The sequence below is a fragment of the Stenella coeruleoalba genome (assembly GCF_951394435.1).
Source record: "Stenella coeruleoalba genome assembly, chromosome: 5".
NCBI classification, from domain to species: domain Eukaryota; kingdom Metazoa; phylum Chordata; class Mammalia; order Artiodactyla; family Delphinidae; genus Stenella; species Stenella coeruleoalba.
Window position 1 is genome coordinate 103980498 of NC_137150.1, and position 15797 is coordinate 103996294.

The 15797-nt window shown below is 39.6% G+C and overlaps 1 protein-coding gene across 1 annotated transcript in view; it reads right to left on the reverse strand.

The window, feature by feature from the left end:
- CSNK2A2IP (casein kinase 2 subunit alpha' interacting protein) overlaps nucleotides 1-15490 on the reverse strand; it is a 258124-nt gene extending 242634 nt beyond the window's left edge. Inside the window, exon 1 of the mRNA XM_079923049.1 lies at nucleotides 15426-15490. The gene's annotated coding sequence lies outside the window, so the exon portion shown is untranslated. The remainder of the gene's footprint in view (nucleotides 1-15425) is intronic.
- Between the last annotated feature and the right edge of the window lie 307 nt (nucleotides 15491-15797).

Genomic DNA, 15797 nt, shown 5'->3' on the forward strand with positions numbered 1-15797 from the left:
TCAAACTTTTAAAATTTGACTCCTAAAGATTTTAATAATCATAATAGTAAACATTTTTTTAAATTTCACTTATTCTTAAATTTCACAAGTTCATTCTATTATGGTGATATTTGCATTTGGCCTTGACTTTGGGAAATTATAGATCTTATCACCCCATCATTGAATATTTGGCAAAAAATTGCATTTTAGGGTACATCTCTAAAATCATATCAACACAGTTCAACTAGATATGTTGGTGCTTTATGTGGATATAAATATCCTACATCCTTTCTTTTTAAAAGAGAATTATTTCTTCAGTGTTATCACGTTCATGATACCTCCCCACTGATCATACAGCCAGAGCTTTCTACTTTCAAAATTCTCTTTTCTTATAATTATTTATGTCTATCATCTCATCTCGCCTACTAATCAGAAGATGGTTTAATGGCAAGAACATTACTTTTGTCTCCTTTCCATCCCCAATGGGAGTCATGAATCAGCAGCCTGCATGGCAAATTCAGTCTGCAAATACATTTGATTTGATAACCATAATGTGTGTGTGTGTGTTGCCCATACAATTGTTTTCAAGTGTATTCAAGGCATTGTGCAGCCATCATCACAATCTAATTTTTGAACAGTTTCATCACACCAAAAAGAAACCTGTATCCATCAACAGATATCCCCCTCCTTCCCCCCACAGACCTAGGTAACCACTAATCTATTTTCAGTCTCTATAGATTTGACTCTTCTGGTTATTCCATATAATGGAATCCTACTCTATGGATTCATCTGTTACTGGATTCCTTTACTGAGCATAATATAATGTTTTCAGATCCACCCACATTGTATCATATATCAGTACTTTATTATTAATATTGCAAAATAATTTTCTGTTTATGAATGGACCACATTTTATTTATCCATTCATCAGTCAACAGGCATTTGGGTTGTTTCCACTTTTTGGCTGTTATCAGTAATTCTGCTATGAACATCTGTGTACAAATTCTTGAGTGAACATGTTTTCATTTCTCTTGGGTATATACCTAAGAGGGGAACAGCTAGATCATGTAGTAACTCTATATTTAACCTTTTGAGAGACTGTCAGACTGTTTTACAAAGTGGCTACATCATTTTTACATCCCCACAAGCAGGGTATGAGTGTTCCAGTTTCTCCAGATCCTCACCAATTCTTGTTATTATCTGACTTTTTTGATTCTAGCTATACTAGTATGTGTGAAGTGGTATCTCACTGTGATTTTAATTTTCAAATCCCTAATTATTAATAATGTAAAACATGGTTTCTTGTGCTTATTGACTATATACGTTCTTCGGAAAAATTTCTATACAGGTACCTTGTCCAATTTTTAATGGATTGTCTTTTTTTCAATATTGAGTTATTAACAATTCTTTATATATTCTAGATGTAAGTCTCTTACCAGATACATGATTATCTCCCGTTCTATGGGTTGTCCTTTCACTTTCTTGATGGTATTATTCGTAACACATTTTTTAAAATAAGGTTTAGTGTACCTATTTTTTTCTTTTGTCACTTATGCTTTCGATATTATACCTAACCCAAGGCCACAAAGATTTACTGTCATATTTTCTTCTAAGAGCTTTAAAAGTTTTAACTCTTTCATTTAGGTCTATGATCCATTTAAAGTTATTATAATGTGAGGTGGGAGTCTAATGTCATTCTTTTGCATGTAAATATCCAGTTAGTCATCCCAGCATCCCTTGTTGAAAGATTATCCTTTCCCCACTGAATTTTCTTGGCACCCTTGTCAAAAATCAGTTGTCCAAAATGTGAGGGTTTATTTCTGTACCCTGAATTCCATTTGATGATTTAGATGTCCATTCTTATGCCCATACCACACTGTCTTGAGTACTGTAGCTTTGTAGCAAGTTTTTAAGTCAGAAATGTGAGTTCTCAAACTTTGTTATTCTTTTTCAAAATTGTTTGGGCTACTCTGGGAATCTTGCATTTCCATTGGAATTTTAGGATTAGCTTGTCAAGTTTGCAAAGAAGTCAGCTGGAATTCTCTAAGTCAGTTTGAGAGTATTACTATTTTAAGAAAATTAAATTTCCCATTAGCTTGTGGTATCTTTCCATTATTTAGGACTTCTTTAATTTCTTTCTTACAGTTCTCAGGTACAGGTCTTGAACTTCTTTTGTTAAATCTATTTCTACATATTTTATTCTTTGCGGTACGCGGGCCTCTCCCTGCTGTGGCCTCTCCCGTTGCGGAGCACAGGCTCCGGACGCACAGGCTCAGTGGCCACGGCTCACGGGCCCAGCCGCTCCGTGGCGTGTGGGATCTTCCCGGACCGGGGCACGAACCCGTGTCTCCTGCATCGGCAGGCGGACTCTAAACCACTGTGCCACCAGAGAAGCCCTGTAGCACTTATTTTTAAAAACAGTCACAAGCAGGAGTACCCCCTCCCACCCTCACCCTGATTCCCATTAAAAAAAATAAAATTTTCACTATCCTGAGTAATCAGGACTGATTACTAATTCACTTTGCTTCAGGGGAGGAGGATCTTTTGACTTATTCTGGTTTCTGAGATCAGGACCAAGACTCTGGAGAAAGGGGGCAGTCCAAATACTGATACAGGATATTAATTCATTATGCTAACTTATCACCTGCTGAAATTCATTTTGAACATCTTTGCATAGCAGTGAGTTACATAAAATTTTCATAGAAATGCTACAAGTGGCCCTTCAACCCCTAAAGGGAATGTGACGAGTCAACTTAAGCACCCCCAACACACACAAAGCCTTGGTTCTTGGTGGGAGTGACTGAAGTCACCTGGTTGGGAGGAGAAAGGGGTGAGAAGCACAGGTGGTACTTACAGCAGGAATAGGGTTGGAGTGAGGCAAGCGAGGGACAGACTGAAAGCTCTACCTATTAGAATAGTGCATTATCTTAAGTGAAGGAAATTGCCAATGAGTGAAACCTATTTACAAGGGAAAAAAAAGAAAATTTTGGGAAATTAAAACAATCCGGTGGTCACTGGGAAGGTTCTTCCTTTTTTATTTTTGAAAGTAATGGAAAAATTTTAAGGTAATTTCTTTCTCCTTAGGAGAAAGTTTATTTCTATTGTTTATTTCTATTTTATTTTATTTCTATAAAATAGTTTATTTCTATTGTTTATTTCTATTGTTTATTTCTATTGTTTATTTCTATTTATTTATTTATTTCTAGTTTATTTCTATTGTTTATTTCTATTGTTTATTTCTAGTTTATTTCTATTGTTTATTTCTATTGTTTATTTCTAGTTTATTTCTATTGTTTATTTCTAGTTTATTTCTATTGTTAACTTGCTAAGGGGTAGACAAAATAAAAGTGAAATGGGGTTTCTATGAAGAGGTCCATTAGAGGCTGGGGAGGGGCTAGGTTTACCCAGTGGAACTCCTCAACTACAAAGCAAGTCCAGAAGACCCGGCCCTCAGCCTCTCTCAGGGCAAAGTCCTGCTCTACTTCTTCTAAAGTGACTTGTCCCCTTGAAGACTAAGAAGGGGGTACAGGGGAGGTGGAGCATCTCAAAGAAGCCCTGTTGAAGTGGTCTTAGCTCTGGTTTCCCCAGGCTTCAAACCCCAGATTTCACCTCCTCTGGGAGAAGAGAAGGGGCAATTTCTTCTCTCACCCTCTGGTCCAACAAAGATACAGTACATGAGAGATGGACAAGGTGGAAGGAAAGGGGTGAAACACAGGATCCCAGGGCAAGGAAGGTAGAAAGGGGGGACCTAATGGCCAGCCCTCCCACCACAACTAATGTGAGAGGTGGATCCTCGAAAGTCTGCCTATTCCTGAAGGACAAACCTTTTGTGGTACAAGCTTCAACTTACTTCTCCTGGCTGGGATTCACACCCTCTACACCAAGTGCCTGTCCTTGATTCTACTGTTATTATAAGGATTGAAGTAGTTAGTTATTTTTACCAGTAGTGTCCATCACCTGTGGTTACTCAAAACACATGCTCCCAAGGAGGTTTCTGCTATCACATTTAAGGGGAAAAAAAATCTTTATTTTCTTTTGTCCTGTCTAAAGTTTAGATTCAACCATATTAAGGTACCAGTAATGTCGCCATCAGACTGTGTGCCAAGGAGGTGCAGAGGGCCCAGGGTCAGGGTTGGGGTCTTGGCCCTCACCCTCTAAATCCACCTTTGGTCCTCAGGCCTCCTCTCTCTCCCATGCCAGATAAAGAAGCCGTATGAACCCAAAGGAAAGAAACTGAAGTTTTCAGCTAAATATAAGGGAAATGTTCTGCATCTAAATCATCAAGATATTTGGAAGGGAAATAGTTTTATGTCCCCTGGCATTGATGCAGAATTTTTTTCAATCTTCTTACAATTACTGTGTCAAGCTGTGCTATTTTCCACCTACCAGTTGTCAACAAACACGCAAACAGTTGCATGGTTTCAGGATCTCTCCATAAACACTTCATGGGAAAGAAAGGATGAGAGGTGGGAGGAAAGGGTTGACTTGAGGCACCAGCTCCTCCTGTGAATGAAAAAGCTCAGGCGGCCCTCTGGGGCTCTGTGAGGTCCGAATAAAGTACTGCTGGTTCCCAATTTGGCAGGGGGTGTGTCTGGGGTGGGAGGAGGGGAGGGCACCCTTGAGAGCGAACTGATGCCTCTCCTCACTGGACAGGATCATTTTTATTATCTGAGCAGAATCTTGCCAGTGAGACTAGACATATATACCATTTTCTCAAACAAGCTACTATGGCAATCCTCAGATTGCCTTTACTGTCCGGTTACCCAAACATGTGTTTGAAATTACTGTTTCATTCCTTGGGGATAGGACAAATTGTTCACTGTAGATTAGATACTTAAAATACATTCGTTTTACCTGAGTCACATCTTTATGGAAACTTTCCCAGGATTGAATTTGCAAGAATCCATGACTGGCATTTATCATAGTTATCAAGCATAATGAAATCTAAACGAATATGAGTTCATCTACTGTATCAGCCTCAAGGGCTCCATTTCGTATTCTGAAGGTCCAGGTTGTGAATACTGCTTGTAGCTGCAGCGCAGTTACTATCAGTTAGAGATTCCAGTCTGAGAGAAGTCAGTTTAGTTTATTTCAAGGCCATTTTAAGTTTGGTTGATCAGTTTCTGCTTCATTTAAAATAAAACCTCTTCAAAACCATTTAACTTTAAATCTTTAAAGATTTTATTTTCAAAGAAAGAGAATGGTAATGATATAGTTAATCAAGTTATTGTATTCTAACCATATTGTTAAAGAATAATACTTCAGAAGGGGGAATTGCATGAAGGCAATCAAAAGGTATGAACTTTCAGTTACAAGACAGTTACTACGGGTGCAACGTACAACGTGATGACTGTAGTTAACACTGCTTGTACGGCATATTTGAAAGCTGTTAAGAGAATAGATCCTAAGAGTTCTCATCACAAGGAAAAAAAATTTTTTTTTCTTTTTCTTTTTTTGTATCTATACGAGATGATGGATATTAAACTAAACTTATGGTGGTAATCATTTCACAATATATGTAAGTCAACCACTACACTATACACTTTACACTTATACAGTGCTGTATATCAACTATATCGCAATAAAATTATGGGAAGGGAAGAATTGTACTTCACTATTGAGACATAATCCTATAAAGGATTGGAAATCCCAAAATCTGAGCCCGGCCAATACTAGCTATGCTTGAAATCAGGGTTTCCCAACAGCAGCAGCATTGACATCTTTGCTGTGAGGGGCTGTCCTGTGCATTGTAGGTGATTAACAGCATCACTGGCCTCTGCATTAGATGCCAGTGGCACCCTCTGCTTAGTGTAACAACTAGAAATGTCTCCAGACTTTGGCAAATGACCCTGAGGGGTCAAAATTGTCCACAATTGAGAACCCTGTCTAAAGAAAGAGCTAAGATTATTTCAGGGTAGAAGTGGGATCTTCTGCATGAACTATGTCCCACATAAAAGGCCTATCCTTCAATAATCCTAGAGTAGACACTTGTGTCCCCTGTCTAATCTGAGTGGTTTCACCCAAGTCCAACTTCATTTACCACTGAATCTACTGGTTTGAACAGACTCTAGGAAGACGTAGTTCAAGATCCTCACCTCCAAGGCAAAGTTAGAGAACACTGACCAAGATACGTGCTTTTCTTCTGAGGAAAGCTATTCACCAGATCAGAAATTGTTCTTATACTTTGTGTTAATGGGCAAGAAAGTGTGCATTCACTATATGAGCTAAAGCTGGGTACTGCATTATGAATCTTTTCATTCATCACACAGATAGAGTAGTTCACAGTGTTTTTTTAGGTGCCCTGCACTGTACAATGTGCTAACAACAAACAAACAAAAAACAGAAAAATCATCAGAAATTGTCACTGCCTTCAAGAAGCTAATAATCAACTCATGAACTATTCTGGTCTGGTTTCCTTTCAGCATCACTCCTGCTAAGCTCCACCCTCCACTGCCCTTGTTTATAGATCCTGGCCTCACACAGGGAAACATATACGCATGTTCCTGGGGCAGTTGTCCGTTTATTCTGAAAGGCAGCGTTCATTTTGCTGACATCTCAGTACTGCTTGAATTGACCCCCACAGGTCCCTTAATTTCACAGAGCTATCCTGATCATGCACTTATTTCAACTCTTCTCACCACTGAAGAGTGATTCCCTCGATTTGTACCAATCTTTTGGTTTATGTTTTTGTGAAACCATGAGCATAGAGAGCAAATAAAAAAATAGAAAAAAGGGATTGTTCATAATAGTCAGAATCCACCCTTAGATTGTAAGTTCACATGCTGAACAGTTAAATGTTAGTAGGTACCTGGAGTACTGTGTTGAAAAGGATTCTCTGGCAAATGAAACATGGATTTGGTTTCTGGCATATGCAGAATGCTATGGGAACTCAGAAGAGGGAAGTTCTTATCTCTGCAGGAGATGTGAGGGACGGTCTTTAAAAAAACATGACATTTCGCAAAGTTCCAATTCTCTACGTGTTACTGGAGAACATTATAGGCAGAAGGAAATGCACTGCAAAAAGTTCCAGCAAGTTCAAGCAGCAATTCAAGGCATGTGGGTTGGGTTTGGGGGCAGGGTGAGAATATTGTGGGAAATAGGGCCAGAAAGTTAGAAATTAAAAAGGAGGGGGACTTCCCTGGTCATGTAGTGGTTAAGAATCCACCTGCCAATGCAGGAGACATGAGTTTGAGCCCTGGTCCGGGAAGATCCCACATGCCACGGAGCAACTAAGCCCGCGTACCACAACTACTGAGCCTGCGCTCTAGAGCCTGTGAGCCACAACTACTGAGCCATGTGCCACAACTGCTGAAGCCCGCACGCCTAAAGCCCATGTTCCGCAACAAGGGAAGCCACCGCAATGAGAAGCCCACACACCACAATGAAGAGTAGCCCCTGCTTGCCGCAGCTAGAGAAAGCCCACATGCAGCAACGAAGACCCAACGCAGCCAAAAACATTTTTTTAAATAATTATTTTTTTTTAAAGGAGAGGAATTCCCTGGTGGTCCAGTGGTTAATACTTCGCCTTCCAAAGTGGGGGGTGCAGGTTCAATCCCTGGTCAGGGAGCTAAGATCCCACATGCCTCACAGTCAAAAAACCAAAACATAAAACAGAAGCAGTATTGTAACAAATTCAATACAGACTTAAAATGGTCCACATGAAAAAAATCTTAAAAAAAAAAAGGAGGAACCCAGATTTTGTAAAAATGTATCACTCAGGCAGCAGTGTAAAGAATGAGCTGAGGGGCTTCCCTGGTGGCGCAGTGGTTGAGAGTCCGCCTGCCGATGCTAGGGCACACGGGTTCATGCCCCGGTCCGGGAAGATCCCACATGCCGCGGAGCGGCTGGGCCCGTGAGCCATGGCCGCTGAGCCTGCGCGTCCGGAGCCTGTGTTCCGCAACGGGAGAGGCCACAGCAGTGAGAGGCCCGTGTAACGCAAAAAAAAAAAAAAAAAGAATGAGCTGAGGAGATAAGTTTTCTTGTCTGTAATGACCATGTTACCTTCTTCAAGAGAGTCCATCTGGTAGGATATTGCAAAGGACTCATAAACTGAAGATCAGAATTTCAACAGCATCTAAATTAATATAATTTCTTATTTACGTATAAAAGAGATAACAACATAAAACCTGCTCTAATGGCAAGAGCTAAGTGTGAAGATGGTGCTATTTACGCATATGATGAGAATGGTAGATAATATTTAACTCAATATATAGCCATCTCTGATTCTAAGCACTTTACTCTGAGAACTACTAACTCACCTCATCCTCATATGGCAAATTGCAAAAAGGCCACAAATTCCACCCATCCTCGAATGTATGCTTCTTTGTGTTGTGAATTCCCACTCCTCCTATCAAGGGATAAAGTCTGTCTCTCCACCCCTTTAATTTGGGCTTGACCATGTGACTTTCTTTGATCAAAAGGCATTAGCAAACATCATGCAAGCAGAGGCTTAAAAATGGACTTGTTCTCTTTTGCTGCTCTGAGAGCACCATGTGAAGGAGCCTGGGTTAGCCTGTTGGATGATGAGACACATTCCGACGTGTAAATAAAACCACCCTAAGCCATCCATGTTCAGTCAAGCCTCTCCAGATCAGAAGAACCTTCTAGCCAATCCACAGAGTAGTAGAAATAATAAATGTTGATTGTATTGAACCATTAAGTTTTGGGTAGTTTTTTACACAGCAGAAGCTTACTGATAAACCTCACTGCAATCCTGGGAGATGGGTACTAATATTTTTGATAAAAGTTGAGACTTAAAAAGACTAAGTAACCTGCCCATGGTTATAGAGCTAACAAATGATAAAGACCAGAATTTGAACCCAGGCTCTAGATTGATGTGTACTTTTTTTGGTGTTTGATCTGCTTGGCTAGAAGAATATGCATAGTGTTTTCTTAATTAAAGAAATTCCGATTTTGCTAGTACTTTTAAATTAAATTGGGGTAGAGGAGACATCCAAGACATTCTGGGATAAAATAATTCACTAGGTTTGTCATCAAGGAATACATGAGTTAATGAGAAGAATGATAACTGTATTGCTGCAATTGTCAAAAACAGTAATTCATAGCCTATCAGTCAACTACAAGACTCAGTATTCTGCAGGGTCATCTGTGTGGACCATTGTCAGTCCATGGACCTATTAACATGTATTATATTACAGTCTTACATGGATGTATTTATTATATACCTCCATGAAATGTTATCAAAATGCCTCACAGTTCTTCACATTCACTCTTTCTTTCTTTCTTATTTGGTGGTGGCAGGTGAGAGGGATTTAGTACCATGCCACAGTCCTAGACCCTAAGTGTTTGAGACACACTGCAACCAAGGTACAGCAAAAGTTCCCCCCAAATCTAAACCTGCTGGAACAGAAAACAAGAAGTTCCATGATAATTAAAAAGATAGCAGTAGGAATGCTGTAAAGCACAGGCACCACAGAGAATGCAGAGTTATACCATAAAGGTAAAAAGGAGCAAATTTTGATTTATTGAGCTATAATTCCACTGAGGGTTTCTGGTGACTCCAGTTTCACACTTGTGATTATAGTAGTCCCAGAACCCTTCAATCGAGTGATTTCCTGAAATGCACAGCTGCCTCTTATTTATTTTATTAACTTTACATAAAAACCATGGGAGCACAGCTTTTACTGTATTTGACTATGATTGGCCTTGTCTTTTCAAGTTTGGGATGGAAGGGGAAAAAAAAACATAAAACGCAATGAGAACATTTAAAAACTAAAACTTTCAAAGGAGTGATAAGTAGAAAGACTTTTTGCTTGAGGTTATAATTTAGCAGTGAAATTTCCTCAGACTAGTATATGATAATTGATTATATTTCAAAACAGATCAAAATCTGGATTTTATACCATGAAGGACAGTTGTACAGTATGTAAACACCTAGTTGAAAAGACAGGAAAATTACTGAACTTCTTGGTTATAACCTTGTTATTAAGGAGTAAGGTAATGTAATTTGTTATAGAAACTATTGTGATCCACTCAATTTTTTTCAAGTGTCTGGAATACATCTGAAAATATTTTTTGAAGGAATCATATTCAAAAATGTCACTGCAAAGACTATTATCTTTAAAACATAAACCATTAGAGTCTGATCCCAGACTCTGGAGCTAAAACAGTACCCTAGAATGGAAAAATCAGTTCACTGAGAAGAAAAATTTAAACTAAAAATAATAACTATTCACTAAACTAGTGAGACTTTTTTATAGTTTTGGGATAAATCTGCATCTTTTAATAAATCCTAAAGAAGCTCTTTTGGATAAGATCTCTAACCATGTAATATAATTATAAAATAATTAGTGCAAGTAAACCATGATATAGTGTTAATGCCAGAGTATTTTGTTGCCTACCTGAACAAGGGTATAATCAGAAATTCTTCAGAAAGTCCAGCATATGGAGCTTATAGCTCTTCAATTATGTCAACATTTATTAGTTAAATAGAAATCACAAATCTTCTTTAAGGAAGTGAGCCCAGATGCCTGCAATTAATATTTCTCAGCCCCACAGAAGATACTATAACTTAATTCCCAATGTCTTTACTTTCACAGGCTAAAAACTCACGAATTATGTCATTAGAAACAGCAATGGCTAAGCAGAACTTCGTTGTAATGTATTTTCGTTAGCTGAAGCTAACGGGAGGCAAATGAGTGGAGCAATGTTGTAAGGGCACGAAGTGAGATCCTGTGTCTTTAGGAACTGAAATAAATGAGGGTAATCAGTGGTGTATGCAGAACATACTGCATTCAATTAATATAAATAGGATGGCAGTCAGCTGGGAAGTGCCACAGATCATAATGGGTTCTGGTGGGCAGCAGATGTCTTATTACGCTGTATAAACACAAACAGCGTGCCAGACTGAACCAGATCAAATAATGGGAAATCAGGGAACCAGGAGCTCAAATGGAGGGTGTTACAAATTTCTCTGGTGCAGTTTTACAGAGCATGGTCTGGTCTAGATTGTCAATTTGTGTGTGTTGGGTAGTAGGATGCCCAGAAGTCCTCTTTTCAAAGATGAAAAATGTAGCTCAGGTAAGATAAAACTACTACTGTATTCCAACCATGGCAACAATTATTTTCACCCACATACCTATATAATAAGCATAAGAATTATTTTAAGCTTGTACTTGATTTTTACAATAAATTTTGATCTAAAATATAACAATTTCTGGAAGAATTTCTTGATATATTGGCATTCAGTTCTTAGGGAATAAAAGTTATAGCTTGAGTGTCATTAGCACAGTATCTTTAGGAAGTGTCTCTTTTTATAATGGACATTTTTGATGAGTTCCCTTTTCAAAATGAAACAGCATTAAACTCGCAATTTGAAGCTATTTTGAGCACAACATATTTAAATTTGTCACAATTATGTTGGAATTAAGATGTTTTCTCCGATTTTAAACATTCCGCCTTAGAGATGCCAACCTTGTTGTCATCATTAAGCATGTGTCTATTAGGTATGTATGTGTTCCAACAGCCACTGAATTAAACAATGAAATTTCAGATAAGTTCATATTGTTATCATTAAAGCAATTTTGGACTCACCACCAACTCTGTGACTTCTTGACTGAGTGTCAGCCTCTCTGGGTTTCAGTTTACTCCCCTTAAGATGAGAGACTGGTTTGGATAACCTCTAAGGTTTTTCCAGCTCTTGGAGTCTGTGTAAACTGAGAACCAGTTAAACCGTATGAAACCACTAATAATTCAGGCAGAATGGCCTTTTTTTATTGTCATCTTTATAGCTGAGAATATTTCTAAGGCTTCTAAAGCTCTATTCGTGAGTCATTCCAGGAAGTGTAAGAGTCAGAGAGCAAGCCAAATTATATACAATTATTACAGAAAAATTATAAAATACAGGCAAGAAGAGAAAGGAAAATATAAACAGCCATAATCTTAACTCTAAAATAGTAACATTCTTAAGATCTTAGTGAATAGAAGAAGGGAAGAGGGTAGAAGAGTGGTGGAAGAGATGGTGGGGGAAAGAAGAGACAGATGGTGAAGGCAATAAAGGTAATAAATGATGTAACTGTTCTAGATGTGGATGTAGATAATGGCACGTATAGACAAATGATGTAAGATGATATAGATAGAGCATACAATTATCATTTTTGAACTTGGTTTGACACTTAAAAATAAATATGTTCTTAGGTTATTAAATGTTTTTCAAAAGCAACAAAGGACTGGTAAACATATATGCTATTTATAGATATATTCCATGTGTGAGAGTTTATATACATGTATGTGTATTGACTTGTGTAATTTTTTCTTTCCTTTTTTATTTTTTTCTTTTGGCCACACAGCATGTGGGATATTAGTTCCCCTATCAGGGACTGAACCCGTGCCCCCTGAAGTGGAAGCATAGAGTCTTAACCACTGGACCACCAGGGAAGTCCCTGACTTGTGTAATTTTATAACAAATGTCCTGCAGCTAAATTTTTATATATATCCATAATTTTTAGGTTAAATTTCCAGACATAAAAGATAGTATAGGAACGCTATGTAAAATTTTAAGACTTGACAGTTCATAAAAACATTAATGAATACCTTATTAAGGACCTGAGGCACAGTTAGGATAAAATTATGTCATCCCTAATACAAAGGGAAGTGGGACGTGAGGAAGTTTCTTGTCCTCTCTTGACCTTAATGATTTTAAGGTTAGAGGTCTGTCTCCTGAAGAGAGCTTCAGGATAGGCACGCTGAGGTATAAGAAGTTGAGATCACTTGTGACATGTCCTGATCCGTGGCAAGAGCAGCCATCCTCATCTAATTCATCCCCAGTCAGTTCTGGATGGAAGGGAGGCAGGACAAGTAGAACAGAGCCACGGAGGCCAATCTTCAAGATCATTTTAGGAGTTCTTCATTTCTTCCAAAGAAGAAAGCAACAAACTAACAGAAGCAAGAACTGCAAGAATGTAGACAGGTCTTTCAATAAACTCACAAAAGTAAGCTACACTCTTCATTTCTAATTTCCAGTCTCCTTGCCCCAACTGCAAAATGAATAGCTTCTCAAATTCAGCTCCTGATTTTAGTGTTTCATCTTTGGAGACTTCCATGACTTTCAAAGAGTTACATTCACTGACATTTATTTTTCTGATATTTAAAAATCAAATATCAAGACATTTTCTGATCAGTGGTCATCAGTTATGACATTTTGCACTGTGGGGTTGAGAATGGAAATGGAAAGCATACCCCTCACCTGGGGGTGGCTAGGTGAGGTCTTCTGGTTTCTAGGGTTTACGACCCCATCTTGAGGGGCTCCTTCCTCTTACCCCCATCCCACTAGATATCCAGGGTCTCGCCTTCATTTTCTTAGACTAACAGTTATCCTTGAGCAGCTGCAGAGGAGGGACATTGAAGGTGGACAGTAAGAGGAAGTTCATTTTTTTTGTCCTCTTCTCCTGCCCTCAACCCTTATCTAAGTTCTGAATCCTATTTCTTTTGGGGTAAACACCAAAGAGTTAATATTCTACATTAAGTGTTTGAGCCTTCCTTTCCTGTAAGGCAGTGATTAATTTTAGTAGTAGCCAGACTGCCTCAGTAGGTCCACGAGAAAGCATGAATGTCATTATTCACTAGAAGACATATGGGGGTTGGAAGTATATTCATGCAGGTCACCAAATCTGTCTGGGAAAGGACCCAGGGATGCTGGGTCTCCCAAAGCCCAGAATAGAAGCAGTGCTCTAAAGGAGTGTGGAGGGAGCCGCTTTGTGAAGAAAAAGAAGAGAAAAAAAGAACCAGAGCATGGAAAAGATCTTAGCATTAAGAGACAGAAGAGCAATAGTCAAATGTATTATCTTATGCCTGGATGGGGTGGGATGGGTGAATTGTTTTAAGACCTTCACTGTTCCACAGAAAGCGTTATGATCACTGGCTCCAACTGGACAGGACTGATGAGTCCTAGAGTGCTGCACGTGTTTCTGCAGGAAGTTTCAAAGAAGTAACAGTAAACGAAGGAAACTCCAGAAACCACACATGGAAAATAAAGAGCAAAGTAGCCATGCAAGTACAGGATGATGAGCAGAGCACACTTGCAGAAGCCATGTGGCCAGGTTTTTCCTTGCAGCCCACCCCTCTCTGGAAAGATTTCCTTTTAATCAAGGATGAAATTTGTAAGAATTGTTATGGGACACAGGCACTGTGAGACAATAGAATTTAGAATGCTGTATTTCTTTTTTTATTTCTTTTATGTGTATATGTTAATTCTAAATACAGACTTAAAATGAAGTTTATACTCAGCCGCCTCCCTGTAGAGAAGTTGGAAATCTGCTGAAGTGTCTACTTTCCAGAAGACTATCCTAGATTTCTGAGAAAGAACTGCCATTTAAGAGGGGTTTTAGCCCCCCAAACAAACAAAAAACATGCAGTTCTTTCGTGTCAATGGCTTTTTTGTCATAAACACTGATAGAAACTCAACATAATCAGAAAGGAAAACTAAAATTTTTTTAAATGCCTATATAATTTTATGATATGAGGGACCTGAATATGTGTAGCAGTGAAAGGAAACTAAGAACTTTATAACAGTGAATTTGTTAAGCAAGGTGGGTAATTCAACCTAATGACTGAAAAGAGTAACAGTCGATGTCATCACTTAGGATTGCCAAGAGACAATGTGACTACTTGAAAATAAAACCCTTTAGAATAACGATGACTCTAAACAAGGGAATATTATATACCTTTGTGTACGGCTTTGAGCTACAAGTAATTGGAATCTTAAATTTGAGGGTATTTTTTGATCCCACCTCACATAAGAAGTCTGTAGGTTGGTTGACTCAATAACATGATGATGTCATAAAAAATCCAGGTTCTTTCTACTTGTCTTTTCCCATTGGCCAAAAATGCTGAAGTTCCAGGGGTTACATGTACTAACATTCAGAGGCAGAAAAATGAAGCATAAATTAATTTTTGCTTTTTTTTTTTGCAGTACACGGGCCTCTCACTGTTGTGGCCTCTCCCGTTGTGTAGCACAGGCTCTGGACGCGCAGGCTCAGCAGCCATGGCTCACGGGCCCAGCCGCTCTGCGGCACTACGGGATCTTCCCAGACCGGGGCACGAACCCGGGTCCCCTGAATCAGGCAGGCCGACTCTCAACCACTGCGCCACCAGGGAAGCCCAATTTTTGCTTTTTATTAGTGAAGATACGGTGTCTCAGTAACCCCCTGTAGCAGTCTGCACCTACTCAAAAGAGACATCACCCAGGAGGTTAAAAACGGGAAGTTTTACATAAGAATTATTAACTAAAATAAAACAGAAACTATAAAATATAAGGAACCTCTATATGGTACCCTAGCACTAAGGGGGAGCCCTTGAGGAGCTCCGGCCTTGCTGAAGAAGGTGGGCTTCAGCCACAGGACAACAGGGACAATTGGCCCATCTGGAGTTGCTGGTCAAATCATAGGCAGCCCCGCCCAGTGCAGGCCGGGGAGCAGGGGGTCACTTACCCATGGTATGGGTATCCACTGGGCGTCTGGGCTCCCTTGTGTAGGGTGGGGCCTGCACCGGGTTCGTGCCCCGGTCCGGGAGGATCCCACATGCCGCGGAGCAGCTGGGCCCGTGAGTCATGGCCGCTGAGCCTGCGCGTCCGGAGCCTGTGCTCCGCAACGGGAGAGGCCACAGCAGTGAGAGGCCCGCGTACCGGAAAAAAAAAAAAAAAAAGGGGGCAGGGCTGGCGGGGAGGGGCTTGCTGAGGGAGCTTTCTGTATGCATTCTCCCCTTCCCACGACCCACTCTTTGGGTCCCAGGTAGCTGCACGCAGGCCAGCCAGGTTATGGCCAGGCGAAGGCTACAAGGTCACAGAGAGATGGTGTTCTGGG